Raw genomic sequence first — 18211 nt, forward strand, 5'->3', positions numbered from 1 at the left:
GGACACTAATGTGCAGTTGACAACCAACTTAAATATTTATGCAGCCATTCATTTTTAAATCCACTTCTTTAAATCCAGGATCATGAGTTGGAGCTTGCCTTAACAAAACTTTGTGCATTATAGGAAACAGCTTTGAACAGGGTGCCAATCCATCACAGGACACAATCGTTCATGCAACACCCATCCTTATTCACAAACATACAGGGTATAATTTGGAGTCACCATTTAACATAATAGCAAGAGGAAACTAGAAAATCAGAGCACCCATGCCAAGAAGGGGAGAACATGGAAATTCCACAAAGAATGCAACCAGGCCAGGGCCCTGAAGCTGTGAGGTAACAGTATTAACAACTGTGTCACCATGCCACTCATGCACTTGGGTTCTGATTAATATTACAATATCATGATTATGATCATTAATGAGTAGTCTTATTCAAGGGCATTGTATACTTTTCAGTCCCTGGGTGTACATTTTGTAAGGCACTTCTATTTTTTTACCACCTTGATTAGCACCATTGCAGCTAATTAGAGGCATTCACTTTCTTAAACTTAACTGATTATTATATATCATCATCACTTGGCTGTGCCAGAGTCCTATCCTTCAACAACTCAGAAAAGCCTTAGTAATGTTTGTTCTTTTCTAAGACTGCTAGTATTTTTATAACATCATTTATAAATAAGATAACACAATGTACCATAGTGGGTGGCTCCTTGTACTCATGTAGTCCTAATTAGATGCAAGAGTAAAATCAAGATACTGTTTATTTTTTAAAAACTTCATAATGAAGCATGGGACAGCATGTCAATGCAGTGATTTGTGATGCTCCCTTACAGCTCCTCACAGTTCTGGGTTACAGACTGTGTTGAGTTTGCATGTTTTCCCCATGTCTGTGTAGGTTTTTTCTAGTTACTTTAATTTCCTTCTATTTATAAAAATGTTGAGTTTTTTCACTAGTGTGAGTGGTTGTGTCCAATGATGGCCTAGTATCATTTAAGGGCTGTTTCTCGTATTGCATCGAATGATGAAGACTTCTTCCAGTGACCCTCAAATTGAGTGGGTTTTTAAAATGAATAGATGAGTAGAAAACTGAGCAGTGTAGCCAATTAAGCTCAGCTCAACAGAGTTATAAGTCCATTAACCAAACAGAAGTGAGCTCTGTGTGAACTTTGCATGTTCTCTTCTGTCCTCAAAGGATATACTTACTGTATGACATCCTTTGCAAGTTATTTGTGAACAAATATGTTTAAATTTGTTGTGGCTTTTCTTGAATGTTCATTCCTTAGACTTATCAGCATTGTCACTCACATTATTGTTTGTCTTGAACTAGGAGTTCCAAAAAACAAGATCCAAAAAAGCACTTCCAATAACGCCCACTAAAAGGGTAAAGCATTCAAAACTAGGCTAGTAATGGAGTAAATGCAGGATTTTTATAAAATAAAAAATTTCTTCTTCAAAAAACAATATTCCAAAAGCAGTGAAGCTCAGTGGAATTGTCTGAGACACAAGGCAATTCAAAGAAAACAGTTCCCAATATAGCAAAACAAAGAATCGTCAAAAAGCAAAGCAAAATATCAATAATCCAGTAATTCGCAAAAAGTACAAAGTGTAGCATAAACACAGAATCTGACCCTAAAACTCCATTGTCCATTCAAAATAAACCACCAGGAACAATGGGATGCTCTCCAAATTTATAGAGTGGAGGGGAGTTTCTGCTGGTGATTAGCAGGTGACCATGCCTGACATAATACAGGTAGCTTAAAGAGAGAGGCAAGGCTATGGGGCTGTCAGAAGACAGCGCCTCATAAAGTCCTTATGTGATTTTGGGCTATAGAAGAAATAGATTCCTGCTGTTGTTGTAAAAGATCAAAAATAAAGAATGACCAAAGCCACATTAACATAAATAAATGAACAAAATAGACATGAAACAAAATTTGAATCCCAGCCAATGAGGAAACATTAGATAGATGTTGTACCTAGCCATTCATTTTTAATCCTTTCAGTTTAGTTCAGGGTCATTGGGCACAGCACCTAAGTATTAGAAAAGAAATCCAAAGTAGCAGGTTAAAAACAAAACAAAACAAAACAAAAAAAACACAAACACAGGAAGAACATGCAAACTCTTCACATTTAGCACCGGGCTTTGGATTGGAAGCAGACATGTAGGCTAGCAGCCCCAACATCTAATTCACCATTATGCCCTATGGTTATTTTACTGTGCTTGAAAACTTGAGTTTTGAGCTGTAATCCTAATGTATAAAGCACCTTATAATTATAAACACTGACATACAGTACATGATAGAAGCAAAGACATATTGACTGATGAGTATCTATTGTATGTATCCCTAAATTATTTACTTTCAAAGTGCTATGGCATGGGAAAACAATCTATTCATTAAATGAGGGATGTGTTTGATTAACCTTTAACACTTCAGGCCATTCTTAATTGAAAATACCATTTTCTGTTCATTCTCCTTTCCAGTCCAAAGACAACCTAATGACTTTATATGCTTAACCAAGCATGTTCTTTCACCCATTAATGAGTGAATTACAAGCATTCACTCTGTTTAGGAAAAGATGAGGAAGAGGTCTGAATTAGATAATGTGAGCGGCCAAAAAAAAAAAAAAATATTACTACACTACATTTAGAGAGTTAATGAAATTTAGAAAGGTGAGAGGTGGAGGCCAAACATTTCTGAGCAGATTTGAAACTATTATATTACTTTTTTGTAAAATTAACTTTTATGTCACTAAGAACATAAACATATAAAGTACTTGCATTCTCAAGTCTTCATAATCCAGTTTAGGGTTGCAGATGATCAGAGCTGTTCAAGGCAAGAACCACATTTGGATGGGGGATGAGTCCATTGCAGGGTGCAATCTTACAAACTCTCACACTGGTCTAATTTGGAGTCACCAATTAACTTCACCTGTACATTACCTAACAATATATCATACATCTGCAGTCAAAGTGTATTCGTGATTAATTTCATTTTGAGAAGCAATGTAAAATAGATTACTGCAGGGATATGATGTCTTCTGTATGGAGTTTGCATGTTTTCATCAGGTTTGAGCTAATTTAGTTTCTATGCATACTTAAAAATAAAGGTGCCAAAGCAATGCTTCAGAGTGATACCATAGGGGAACTATTTTTGGTTTCCAAAAGAACCATTCACATGAAGGTTCCTGAAAGAGCTTTTTATTTAGACCCATAACAGGTTCCATAAACAACCATGGATCAATGATAACACATTTCTAAAAGAACAATGGAGTCATTATTTTCAAATGACTCTTTCCATGTACAATAACACACTCCCAGGATTTATTAATCTGTTAGTATCCTGCTAGTTAGTCTTCTTTTGATGAAAGGTTTCTATGTTGTCAACATACCGGGAACCTTCAAAAAGCCCAAAGACCTAATTTCATATGCAAAGAACCCTTCCCACAATGAAATGTATAGACTGGTAGAATGATTATTGACAGTTACTTGACTTAAGTGAAGGAGGCCAGCAAAAGAATGGTGTCCTCTACAGTGTCTGTCTCTGCTCTTTTGAACATGTGCATGGTATTGAGTGGCACATGGGGTTCAAATTCCCACATCATCCTCCAACAGATAACAGACCATTGTTCATTAGTAATATACCTAATAATGGCCTACTTGGATGTAAAGGAGATTTATAAGAGATTTACAGTGTTTAAAAATTAACAGGATTTCTATATAATTGAGGAACAAATTCATTACTCCTTGAGTGGGCGACCTTGAAAGAAAACGTCCATCTATTTTTCAAGACACCTCTGTCCAATTCAGGATCATCTGGTTAAAAGCAGGATCCAGGTGTGACAATCATTTGTGAATTTATGATCTTTTTGTAGATTGTTGATGATAATCTAATAGTCTTTTTTAAATTGTGTATGGTCTTCACTTATCAATGGTCTTATTTTACTGTAAATCACTTTGACTGTTAATGCGCACGAGCATTAAATCGCTAACAAAGAACATTCTAAACCAACTAATTGGCTCTGTACCTATATGGGACTGGGAAGAGGTGATAATGCTCATTATCGTTGTCAACAAGCAGAATTTTAATTAAAACCACCTTATCTGCCTGTCATTTGATCATCACCACATACAATGTATTTCTATACACCTGTTAGATATTCTTTTTTTCTAGTGGTGGAGTTTAATGTGGAATCCAGACTGGATTTGTAAAATGTCAGAAGCGGAATTTCGTCTAGTGATTGGCACCCGTGCCCTTTTCATTCTCCTTAAGCAAATCTCCAAATAAATGCTTGAAATGAAAAGCAGATAAGAAGAATAAAAAGTGAAACATATGGTCTGAATGGCAGCTGCACAAGGTAAAGTGAGGCAGAATGTCGGAAAAACAGAAGAGCTGCCTGTGTGCCTCCAAGCAAGCCGCAGGACGCGAGCTCCGCTTCTCGGATGTTTTGTCCAGTGACGCTTTAAAGTCAGACTCGCTTTGGAAATGTTCAGTTGATGTATAACATTTTCGATGTCTTTAATTCGTTTTTCCAGTCATTATTTGACGAATTTGCATTGCTCCCTTGCGTACATGCTGGTGTGCCTGTACGTGGCGCCCAGTCTTAGGTAGTTTCCTACTCCGTGCTGGATGCTGCCTGTATTGGCTCAGTACCCCGAGACCTTACCTGAACCTTGCACTCAAGTGAATGTTACTTGTTTGTTGTGCATTAAAAAGGCAAGATAGAATAAAACGACAAGGAAAATAAATGGAAAAGATAGAAAGACGATCCCATTTGGGAATACAAAAGCCATATGCCTTCTTCCAGCCCCAGGGACCGCTGCTATCAGCAATGACATAAAACACAACATTGTGCATGCTCCGGGGATCTGGAAGGACTGTCTATCAGTAATAAATGGCAAATAAATTCTACTTTTAAAGTACTGTAAAAAACGAAGATGCAGTCTTACCTACGGAGTCGTCTAAAAACTCGCACTCCACAACCCAAAATCCCTCTTCACACAAATAAAACTACATGTTGAAATGTTTTCATTGAAGCGACACACAAAACTCTTAACTTTAACGATCAAACGTACTTCCTATATCTTTAACCTTTGGACACCTGTATCGCCCAGAGGCTCAATCCCTGAGACGGCCCTGCTTGCATTTGCTGATACTGAACAGGACCTAGTAGAATATGACTTCAGTATTTCCAGTAGTTAAACTTTGCAGACAACCATCAACACTGCCAATCTTTCCTCCTGAGTGCGACCCAGATTTAGTTGATCAAGTAAAGTTACAATCAGGTTTATGTATAGAATCCCGCTGGAGGCGAACTTTATATAAAAAATATGTGATCTAGCACAGTATCGAGTATAAAATACATATACAGTAGTAGCTTCTCTATTTAAACATGTATACGCGTACATTTAAACAAAAAAAATCTTCGTTTGTGATCTTTCACAAATTAGATTCGTTATCACACTGCTGCAAGCTTCTGGGGTCAAAATGTACTTTCCACATTGTATGACTGCTGACTCAAGGGACCTATTAAGACTGAGTCTCCCCGCGACATATCTTCCATCTTGCCCCGTAAGAACAGTGTTCTACAGCATTTTAAGGTACACACCGGAGATGTCAAAAACCAGTTTTAGCATTAAAAAGCGAAGCGCGAGATCTCAAAGGATCTGGTTTTGAATGGGGGCGCATGATGCTTCTTCTTTTGTGGAGATTCTAGGAAATTCATCTTCTGCATTAAATTGCTGCCGACATATAAAATCCCACGGGATCAATGTTTCATTCTAAAAATCTTCTGGGTTTTAATTTTGTCGAACTCATTACATAGCTTCAAAAGTATAATATACGGCGATACAAAGCCTGCTAAAATGCTTCGTGATGAAATATCAGCTATTTTGCAAGGTACGTGCAAACTAGAACTGATATGAACTTGGAGAGCGGCCACGCATGTCTTGCAAAGATGCTTCTTCCATTCGCATTCGGAGAGGGCGCGCCCATGAGCCGGCACGGATTTGCGAGGCGCGCGCACGCCGGAGGGAAGGCAGGCTGGAGGAGACACGTGCACGCGGGAAAAAGCGCGTGTCGGTGCTCGCCGGCAGGGATGCTGTTGCCCCTCTTGCTACTCTCCGGCAAGCTTCTGACTGTACCATAAGTGATGAGCGGAGGCACCGAAAATGACTGGCTTAGCTGAGACGCGAAGGTCTTGGCAGGTTGGCTCTGCTCAAGTGCCCGGTTGGAACTGAACTGTTTCTTCTGTACGTTTTCCTTGCTGCTGCGAACTTTTTGTGAAGTCTCCCAAGGTTCGTGACACGCAGGGAACAGATGTGTCAGCGCACTCCGACAGGTAAGTGACTGGGGCTCGGACACGCGTGGCACGGTGCAGTCTGTGCGGTGGGACACAATTCCTGTTTGGTTTATGCTTGCACAACACAGTAATGAGAATTGTTTGTGTGAATCTGACTAACGATATCTTTTGTGTTTTTGTGAACTGTGATCCTTGGGCAGGTGAACTCTGCGTGTACACGAGAGTTGTGTACTCCGCGGTTGTGGGAGTGCCTGATACTCGTTTGTGATGTTCGAGTTTTACATGAATGTTGATTTGAGTCAATAATAAAAGAAACATTTGCAAGCATTTTGGGCATTTGACTTAGGGATGCATTTTATATTTGCGGATTGTGTTGGATAGTAGGCTGTAAGTGAAGTGGTGGAGTTCGCCTTACAGTTGCGAGTATTTGCAAATTGTGCATGCGTCGTGTGCATGTGAATTGTGGGTGTGTTTGATTGTATGATTATTGCATGCGTGAAAAAACTGCGAGCGTTTTATATATGTGGGCAGCGTATACAAATCACATGCTTTACATGTTTTACGCGTGGATTATATTCGTGCGTGTTTTACTGTAAAAGCGAGTGTGCAGAAAGTTGTGGATTCTGATGATAAAATTTGTTTTTATTGTAAGCGGAAGACCACTGTAAATTGCTGCGATTCGAAGGAGTTGTTTGTTTGAACTGCGTGTGAGTGTAGGGGCATATGGTTTTACGCGTATGCCTTCCCAGTCCACATCTAAAGAAACGGTGCAAAAAAGGTGGCAGTTCACGGGAAACAAAGCTGGCCGAATCGTCAGGCTTCAAAGAGAAGCACCTGAAATGACAGAAGATGGGTGGTCCTTCTGAACACTGCAAATTTCTCTGATCAGCATGGATTCTTCGTTTGAATGATGTGTGAGTACAGTATATATAATATTTATGTGTATGTATACAATGTGAGAAGGTGTACTGTTCATATCTAGCAGTTTTTGAATTAAAAGTGAGTGCCAGAGCCAACCCAACCCAGTGTTTAGTGATTTTAAGTGAACTGCCCAGTCTGTTGATACTGTGTGGGAAGTGTATGCTTGATGCATTGTTTGTGTATTTGTAAATGTGTGGATGCCATAGGAAGTAATTTATGTGAATGCATCTGGTATGTTTTCAGAAGCCAGTATTAACAATAAAGGCATACAGATGTTTAATGCATGTAAGACAAGTTGATTTTTTAAGGGTTAAGAATTGTGTGCACATGGCTAACGTATGGTGTGTATGTAAACATTAAGTGCACATTTAAGCTTCATGCATGTAAGAGTGGAAGGATTATGTGTGTGCATGTATCAATCATTTCTAACAATAGTATGCCCATGAAACAGTTATGAGCAGGCATGTGCTTTCACATTGGAGACACTGATGTGCTCTATATACAGTAACAGGTGGGTGTAATTGTGTAAACTGTGAGGTAAAAAAGAAGCATGGAACATTGTGTGAAACTGTGAGGAGATTGATATTTGTGTGAAAGTGTGTATGTCTTTTTTGTTTAATTGATATTTTTCTGAATAAACCTGTAATATTGCAGTGTATATGTAACTGTTTTGAGTTACAGTAAGTACATTTCTGTTGTTGTGTGTGTGCCAGTTGATTTTGGCAGCTTTTCTTCCTGTGCACATTCACTGTGTTTACACTTGCTCTTTGGATGTGAGTACAACCAGTAAAGCTTGTGATCTGGGAAGGCATGTGTGTAACTTCTCTGGTCTTAATTGTGAAGGCAAGGATATGCAGACCTGATAAGAAAAAACAGATAGCATTGTGTAAGTGGATACCTCAGACTTGTAAACTGGATAGATTTGTGCTTGTATGAATAATTTGGTGTCTTGGTTTTGGAGTTTTGATTATGATAACGTCATGGCTACAAACATATGTAGTCAGTCCCTGAAGGAAAAAAAAAACATGCCTAGATTTCTCCAAGCTTGTACATTTGAGTTAAGAGAAAATTACACAGTAAAAAATAAACCCTCTGCAATGTTTACATCATCCAGAGCTACATGGCGAGCACTGTAAAAATAGTGTTAAGACAAGCTGACAAGTGATAATATATGTTCCACTCATCCTGCTTTTTGTTTGGCTGATCAGGGGATCCGCTCAGATTCCTAAATGAATTCTTAAAAGTTATTGTATGTTTATGGAACAATGTTTGAAAAGTCATTTTGCCCTGGACATTTTAGGTCTGAGAGGTTGTGTGTTACATTGAAAAAGCATCTTGAGTTTGCAAGTAGTATTCTAAATGTAAAAAAGATAAATAAGCTGTTACAATTATATGTCAGAATTCATTTGTAGTTTCCACTCAGCTTTTTTGTTGTTGTAACCTCTGTTAGTGTTTTGAAAGAACAGTGTTTTCTTAGTTTAAGATAACACAGTCTGGAAAGTATAATTTTGGTTGGATAGTCTAGAGGGGGATGCTATTAAGAATTGATATTTCTTAGTCAATCATCTAATCAGTCAGTTTACAGTCTAATAATCTTTAGTATATATATTAATATATTTCATAATGAGTATTGTTATAAAGTGCTTTAGAAAGCAATTATGATTATTTGTAGTATTATGGACATCCTTGTTATTTTGTACTTCAACAAATAAATATGCCCAGTGATGCAGTTCTTTCTGAATAAAGTGCTTTAATAATAGGCTTATTTTTATCCTCCAAAATGACTTTCTATAATACATTCTTCTAACTTGGCTAGTGTACAGAAGACACTGTATCCCCTGATGTTTTAAATGTAAAAATGCTTTTTGTGTGTGCTTTTTCTTTTTAGCCTGTTCTAACCTCTAGACATAGGATAGCATGGGTTAGGGTTTCATTTGCACAGCAATATGAAATTAATTTCTGTAGTAGATGGAATTATTTGGCAGACTCACAGGGAAACACCATGATGTGTGCCTACTACTAAGTTTAAAATTATGTGCTTCCAATTAAGCCCAACGTAGCCGCTCCCATTTTTTTGCATTTTTGTCTTTTGACCCAATTTGATTTACAGTCTGTTTACTACCACCAGAACTAACTGAACTAATGAAAGGTGGAGAGTTCAGTAAACTAAGAACATTGAGGTTTATTCGTGCAGAGTTGCGTTTATTCCACTAAGGAGTTTTTACAGCCAGTAGCTCAGCATAGTTTGTAGAAAATCATGTTAGGGATCAGTATTTGCATAGTTTGTGTGAGTGAGCTACTGCTAAGAAATATAATGTGATAAATCAAAACTTGACTTTAATATTTTATCTTAGAAGATTCATACACATGCTTTCCATATGCCATTATTTGACGTAGCAAAACCTAAATGTCTCATTTATGCATACACTGGCAACTTCAATTTTGTGTGTTTAGCACCATCTATCTATCTATCTATCTATCTATCTATCTATCTATCTATCTATCTATCTTTTTTTATCTTTCAGCTATATAATCATTACCTGTTGTTATAGAGTTTGAGTCTTTATACACAGAAAGCAATAGCCACCAGCATAATGCACACCTTTTCATAGGCTTACCTTTGTAATGATTTAAGAAAACAACAAGAAATGGTAAAGCACTATTATGGAACACACTTTGTCTACATCTTGAGTAAATATACCTCAAATCACTGCCATTTTTTATTCTTATTACTTATTCATGCCACTTTTACATTATTATATTTTTACCTTCATTCCACATGCTCTTGATTACTAGAAATCTTTTCACTGTTATTCTCTCACTTTCTTCATTATATATATTGTAAGATGTCTCTTGGAATTTGTAAGTTGGTAAAAGAATTTTCTGAAAGGAAAGAAATAAAAAAACAGATTATAGTGCAGTGGTTAACGAGGCTGCCATCTAGCACCAGGGACTTGTCCTGGTTACTGCAGGGATTGCATGTTTTTCTCCAAGTATGTTGGGGTTTTCTACTAGTATTTCTTTTTCCTCATACAGCTCAAAACATACATGTTGGATTAATATTTGGCTCTAAATTCGCCAAATGGGCCTGGTTGTGGGTCTACATGAGTTTGTCTTGTGGTAAACTGGTATCCTGTCCAGTTCTGGTTTCTTCCATGTTCACGGGCTGATGGCAAGAGAAGTCCTAGTTCCTCCTACATTTAAAATAACATTTTCAGAAAATGGATGGAATGTATAGAGATCTACAGGTGGACTAAACTTCTTCTTAGCCTTTTTGTGTTTAAAAAATGCAGCAATTGTATTTTGACTCACTAAAGGAAAAGATATAAAAACAATTTGAATAAAGGTGCAGGTGGAGTAGGAATCAAGAAATAACTGCTGTCAATGAAATAAAGCTTAAAGAGTGAAAAATAACCTGTAAAAAGTGAGTCGGAAAATGGGAGGCATGTGATTTCTTTTTTTCAGATATATTTTGAAAGCTCCATTTTCAGTCGAAGACTGGAAAAGATAGTTTTAAGCCATCATTTATGGATACAAAATAAAGTGTGACTCTTCATTTGTGTGCTTTGTTTGTAATGTGAGAGCCAGTTTCTAAGGTGACTGCCTGGGCGAGCCAGAACTGCATGGTCCTAGTTTCTGTCGTGTATTAAAAGCAGAGGGCTCTTTGACTTGTAATTCTTGAATCAAAAGTTTTATTCAAGGATCAGAGGCATTTATTGGACAATTTGAAGAAGCTCCCTTTGTTCATGTGAATGTCTTATTGAGCCACTGGTTTTCTCACCAAGCAAAAACATATGCCAGTTGGATTCTGTTCAACATCACGTTAAAGTGCTGTGTTCATGTGAACCCTTTACAGAAATACCTCAGTTAATGAAGTGGATGTGTTCTTGGATATACATTCTTTATTATCAGAGGTACATTTAACATAGGTGAAATATAGATATATGTTGGAATGACCTCATGGGAGCCAGGATTTATTTTGGGTGGGTGTTGTGAGGTTCATGAAACCTGCCATCTCCTTTTTAGCTGCTGTACAATATCAATACCATGTAGTGTCATTGTTGGCTCCTTCCATTGCCTTGTATATTGCCTACTGCATCACATTGTGCATCACAAATATTAGCACTGCTTTTATGAATCCCATATCAAGTATTATATAACAGAGAAATAGCAACCAGATAAACAGATACATACACAGACACTTGTCCTTTGTGTTATGGAACAAGTACTAAAAAAGTCACTACATATATACCCTATATATATATATACACACATACTGGGTGAGTTCCACCCTTACAAAACAGTTTTTTCCTTCATAGGTTTGTGCAATTGTGTCACCTCATCTCATCACACCATCAGCAGCTTTAAAGTTGTTTCCTTCTTCAGGGTTTTCTTTTTGTTCATTCAATGCACATTTGCTACAGTGGCAGCTAGTCCTGCTGAGCCTTATGCTTTTGTTTTGTAACTAAAGAGGAATAAAGTACAGGCTTCCTATATTTTCTGCCAGTGGGAGATTTGATTTAGTCTCTATCTATACAAATCCTCATTGCTGCACAACTGTGTAGATTTGTTCTTGTTATTCTGCTTTTTAATCCTGGGATGTCAAATATGACAAGCACTCAGTATTGTAAAATTCTTCTTAATGCAATGTAGCAAGTGCCAGTTCCAGAAGTTCTTGAGAAGGCCATATCCAGCCTGTGAGAATTCTAACAGAGTGCAGTGTTGTCACTGGTCTGTAAGCAGAAAGATGGGTATTTTGGGTGGCAGTTCAGCCTCACTTTGTCTGCTGTTTATACTCAGGTTTGTGACATGACAGATGTTGCCATTCTCCAGATGCATAGTAACAAATGTTAGGGTATCCATTATACTTTATATGGAGAGTATCTGAAGTCAGCACTGAATTAGTCACTCTGCATAGTAGTAAAGCTGGGGACCTGCACAACAGACACATTTTTTATATTATTGTCATTTGAACTAGAATCTTACCACCTTTTATTTTACTGATGTTTATTGTAGGTGTCAGTATACTGGTTTGGCATAAAGGATTCCTATCACTGTGGATCTTACTGTGTCAGTCGAATACTGTATATATACAGTAGTAATACCATTGTTTCCTGATAGCAGGAGATGAATAAATAGGCTTACCTGGCTTTTTGGCCCAAGCTATTTCTGTCACTGCCTGCACATTTGTGCTTTAAGTGCAGCACTCAGGAAGAAATAGTGTTTGATTGTCCTTTTCATAGTTTTTAGGTATACATTAGGTGGATAAATTAAAACTACAGCAGAAGGTGTGAAGTCAGAGCACAAAGAGAAGAATTCAGTTTGTTGCTATGTCTTTTACAGAGGATGGCAGACACAAAAAAAGTCTGTGAACAGAAAACAAACCCCCTATTGAATGCTGCCAAAAGGTAGCAATACAGTGTCAATATTGGTTTGGACAATATGAATATGGCCATTAGGAAAGTTCAGTCTTGTATTCATTTTTTATTTCTCTTTGTCAGGAAGTAAGCTTTTGATTTTCAAGATAAATAAGTGAGATGTTTTCAGTCCCGGTAATCCAGCTAACAATGTTAAGGGACAGATTAACCCCTTAGAAAAGACTAGTCTCCTAAGTATCTCTCTCAAGCTTTTCCTCTTTATGACTGTCTGCTTTTTTCATTCTTTCTTCTCTTTCTCTTGCTGCCTTTTGTTGTGCTTTCTATAAGACAGGTTCCCATAGTAACCACATTAAATATGTTTTTTCTTTTTTAAAGTGGCACATGGAAGGAAAGTTGAGGTCCTTATCATGTATCACTTTGTTCTTAGCTAGGGAACAGCTGAATAATGAGCAAGGGTAGTGGCTTATCTTCTGGCTTTGTTTTTGGTGGAATATTTTTTTTTTTTTTCCAAAATATGCAAAATACTATGTTAGTACTAACACTTTAAAAAGTTGTTTCTAATACATGATTGGAGGTAAAGTGGGCCATTTTTCCTGTCTGAAATTAGACCGAATATCCATTTTTATCTACCAAAGAATGAGATACCTCCATCATATCCAAGATTAAATATTATGTAGGCATCCATATCTCATGGGCATATGCAAGGACTGTGTCAAAGCAATATGTTCCCCTGATTATGAACAAAGCAAGAGTAAGGAACAAAATGCAGTATATACAATCACTAGCCATGTGCGCCCAACTACGTTACGTGTGTTAAAGTTGTCTGCGAAGGGCTCCCTGTTTAAAGGCGGCTGCCAGTCGTGAACTGGGCCCTTCATCGCACAGCATTATGATTTTTTATAAGGGAAACAAAATTACAAAAGAAAACCCTTGAATATTGATTCGATGGGAGCGGCTTACTCGGAATCACTGTCCAAATCGTAATTATGTGGTAGTGTAGCAGCATTTCTGCTTCTGTCCGTTCACGGTCTGTCTTGTTTTCACGATGCTGTCGTTTCCTCTCACGATCTCTTCTCAACCTTTCTCCAATCTCGCAGGTTGCTTTGTGGTAATCCAAAGAGTAAGGCAATATACACGGAGCAATGGTTATTAAAGGGGGACACATAGGTATCAAGGTTCTTTAAAGCATAAATAGGGATCACTTCACTGACATGTGAGCAAGCCATGGTACAACTGTGAGACGGCAAGCACTCGCCGGCTACAACGTAACAATAATAATTTCCGGAATGTGCTGTTACGTTGTCATTCATTTTACCCACTGTCTTTCTTTCATTCATATATTACGTAGGCACGTACCTTTTATTTTCGGCAATCTCATTCTCTAACCAGACCTCAGGAGCTAACCAGCGTAACACTGTCCACCACCCCTTGTTGACATCCCTGAGTAACAACAACGTACTAAACTGGAAGGTGGTCTACGCATGCGTGGAATTCACGGACAAACAAAGATCAAGATCTAAATGAAGATCTCTTTATTTAATTTAAAGCACAACAATTTGTTTAGTTTGAATATCTATGTTTTGAGGTGTGACTGGAGTACAGTACTATAGTCTTCAGTAGTATAAGCCTGGAGGAGTTTCTTAATGCAATGCCTATGTTTTACCTGTCTCTCTACTGCCGTCTAGTGCTTCTTCTTCTAATTAATTCACGGACAAACGAAGGTCAAGATCCAAATTAAGATTATATATAGAGATGATAATGTCCCATTTCCTTCCTATCCTGAACATGGGAAAGGCGCTATATAAATAAAATGTTTTATTATTATTATTATTATCACTAGGAATGGCGCAGTGTGGCATATCCAGTGTTACTTTGTCACATTTATATTCCTGCAGAAGGCTTGATATAGGCAGAGAGAGCGTACCAATCCCATACTGGCCTATGGTGCTGAGGGATCTTGGTAGTCCAAGCCACTTCCTCACTTGTGCACTCACCTGTCCCACCAGCCATTTAGTATGGGATAGTGTGACCTCGTACATGATAATTGGCCATATGAGATGGGGCAGTAAACCAAATTGGAAGCATCACAGCTTCAATTTTTCAGGGAGAGCGGCGTTGTTAATTTTCTTAAAGCCAATAATTGTGTCCTTCCTGAGTTGTTCCATCTTTTCGAGGTCTTTGAAGTCTGTGGTGTACCAGCATCCAAGGCTTTTGATGGGCTTCTCCAGGATCAATGGTATTTGCTCTTCGCTTATGCAGAGCCACTCATTGGTGAGGCAGCCTTTGACAATGGAGATGCTATTGGATTTGCTGGGTTTTATCTCATTTTGTGTCCATTTGATGTTTTCTTGGAGTATATTCAGCAGGCATATGGTGCATGCCTGTGTTGTTGTAATAATCATCAAGTCATCCATGTACATCCTGATTGGAGGAAGATTTAGCCCATATTTCAGATGTTCCCCTCTGACCACCCACCGTAATGCTCAAATGACAAGCTCCATCATCATGGTGAAGGCCCAGGAAGAGATTGTGCAACCCACCATTATGCCAGTCTCAAGGTGCTGCCAGGCTGTGATACTGTCCTGTAATGTGAAGCAGAACTGGATGTCCTGGAAGTAGGCTTTAACCAGTTCTGGTTTGCCTTCTGGGACATGAGTGAAGCTGAATGCTGCCTACAAAATCTAATGCAGACTGACCCAAAAGCATTGGCAAGATCTAGAAAAACCATATGCAGATCTTTCTTTTCCTTTTTGGCTGGCTACACCTGGTATCAAATGATGTTAGCGTGTTCCAGACATCCTGAAAAGCCACCTATCCCTGCTTTCTGCACCGAGGTGTAGACAAAGTTGTTAATCTGCAAGAACGCTGAGTGTCTTCAGGCTACAACACTGAAGAAACTCTTTCCATGTTCTGGAGACTAATCTAGCTGAACTGGTTGAAGGTTGAGGAGTTTTTCTCTTTGGGAATCAGGATCCCTCCTGCCCATTGCCATGCCTTTGGTATGATGTTTTTTTCCGTGCCACCTTCATTTGCCTCCATAGGCACTTCAGGACGCTATGGAATGCCATTGGGCCCTGGGACAGATGGTGATTTACCTTGCTTTACTGTGCTCCCAAATTCATTCCATGTAGGAGGCCTTGTGCCCATGTTGTACTCTGCTGGTTGGATTGGTGGCATGGTGTCTGTAATGGTGATTGGCTCATGCCTCTGATTGTCAGAATAGATCTTACTTGGGTGCTCCTCAAGTTCCTGTGCAGGTACTTTAAGGGTCTTAGTTTTCAAATTGAAAAAGAGGCTTTTGAGGAATTTGTATAGATTTCTCTAAAAGGCAGTCCTGGTTCAGTCTTTTTTTGTTCCATCATCAAGCTATCTGTTTATCGCAGCATTGCAAGGTTATGCTTGATGTTGCCCTGCAGTGCCTCAGTACCTTCAGTTTTCACTCCTGTGGCCTTCTTCCACTATTTTTTCAGGCTTCTTCTTTCTTTCACGAGTATTTAAATTTCTTGCAGTTTCCTAGATATGAGCTGGTCTAATGGGCAAGTGTTCCTTCTTTGTCCTAGGGTTCTTGCTTTTCACTCATCTCTCAGCCCCACTGGCGTAATTAATCCCTCCCATCATCTCCAGTTTTCTGTCAATGTCTCCTTTCTGATTTCTGGCTACTGGACAAGGTCTGCGTTGATGGTTGTCCATTCTTTGTTTCTGGCAGGATTTGGGCCATAGGATCTAAGGCTTCCTTCCATCCTCCTTTCTACTGATGGCCATGGCTGGATGGGCTCTGGGCTACTGACCATTGCTAGATTTGTATCTGATTAAACTTTGTCTGGGGTTCTGATACACTATGGGCTGTGGTGCTTGTCCTGCTATTGGGCTTCACCCAACTGATTTATCTTCCTCTGAGGAAGTAGTGGTCAATGTGAGGCTCCTTGCTAAACTCTATAAAGCACCTCCTTCAGCCCTAAAGGGATCGTAAGACCCTTCTATGAGGTTATCTTTTTTTTCAGCCACAAATGTAGCTTTGTAATTTATATCCTGCCAGTGCTTTTGCTCCATCAGCTGCCATGCTGATTATTTCATTGTGGCTTGTTTCTGTTCCAAGTTCTATTACCATGCTATGTGGTCTATTTATGAGTCATCTTCCACCCCTGCTCTCACAGACTCAAGTGGTTTTCTTCTTCTTGAAGCTTTCGTAGCCATCAGTGGATGAACTCAAACACACCATGTAGTGATGGATTCTGCTGGCATGGGTAGCTAACCTATGCCAGCCCCACTGGGATCTATCCCTTCCTGCCAGCAGTCTTTCCAGGCCATCACCAAGTTGACTCCTCTTAGTATGGGATACCATTTGTGCCAAAATGAAATAAATATGTCAATTATAAAGATCTATCGATCTATCTATCTATCTAAAGGAAACAATCAATGAAAATGTACAATTTTGGTGTTTAAATGAGTTATTTCATTTTAAAAACAGCACAAAATTACATAAAAGTTTAATTATTGTAAAATACAATGTTATCATTTCATTTTGGTTCCATATTGTAGTTAACTTATATTTAATAATTGCAGGTTTAATTCTGAAATGGCCTTATTTTTAAAGACTGTTTTTGTCTAATAATTGGATTTCTCCAACTAGTACATTTCCAAATTGCTGTTTTAATATCAGTGCTTTTAATTCAGAATGCACCTTTTCATAGTGGTTTTGTCAAAAGTCAATCAAGACCAGCAGGCTGAGCACAATCCAATTTGTTAATCATATCTTGTCAGTTACTTTGCCTTATTTTAGATTTTTGAATACTTTTTTTCTCATACTCAAATTGTCAAAAACAATGGCTAAGAATTGCAATAGTTCATTTTACAGATGAAGTGTATAGAGTTTCACATATTGTAACTGTACTGGGAAATGGGAATTTATTTAACTATGGCAAACTGTCCATTAAAAGTCTAACAACCTAGATATACTGTTATAATCCACAGCAAATGTCTTATAAAACAACACACATTCACTAAGTACAAGACACTGCTATTCTCGTGCTGTTCCTCCCCCTTAAAATAATATTCCAGGTACCTTCAATTGCTCCTACTCACTGTTGTGTGCTCTCACTCTTTGTGATCCAACAGGAAAAATACAGAACTGCTGCATGGGACTGCTCTATTTATGCTCTGCCTGAAAGTCTCAATCCTGTCTTCCTTGAATTTTTTTGAGGCTTGTGGAATGCAGGGGTGTAGCCAGTGTTTGAAGTAGTCACTATGATCTGTAAAGTTTATTTCATTGTATCTGATTTTACTCATGATCAGAAATAAGACAGAGCAGAAACCAGACACATTTAGGTAAGCCAGCAGACAGAAATGTGTGATACAGACTGGCTGATGGTGGTGGGGGGATTGTGGGGGAACAAGAGAGATTCATGACAATGAAGATAAGCAACAAACAACTTTAAGATGGCATGGCAGGATAGTTGTCCTATTTGGTGTGTGACTGCCAGAGAAGATGGACAGAGACATGTGAAAAACCCATATACTGGCTATTTTAAACATGACCACAGTCTATAGAAGACATAAATGATGAGAAGGGGTGAAGGTGTTATTTGGGTACATCCAGAAGTAACATATACAGCCT

The 18211-nt window shown here is 38.4% G+C and overlaps 1 protein-coding gene across 5 annotated transcripts in view; it reads left to right on the forward strand.

The window, feature by feature from the left end:
* Positions 1-6080: 6080 nt before the first annotated feature.
* LOC120533710 (protein shisa-like-1a) overlaps positions 6081-18211 on the forward strand; it is a 434490-nt gene continuing 422359 nt past the window's right edge. For all 5 annotated transcript variants that reach the window (XM_039760617.1, XM_039760622.1, XM_039760621.1 and 2 more), the window contains exon 1: positions 6081-6337. The gene's annotated coding sequence lies outside the window, so the exon portion shown is untranslated. The remainder of the gene's footprint in view (positions 6338-18211) is intronic.

This window comes from Polypterus senegalus, chromosome 8, assembly GCF_016835505.1.
Source record: "Polypterus senegalus isolate Bchr_013 chromosome 8, ASM1683550v1, whole genome shotgun sequence".
NCBI classification, from domain to species: domain Eukaryota; kingdom Metazoa; phylum Chordata; class Cladistia; order Polypteriformes; family Polypteridae; genus Polypterus; species Polypterus senegalus.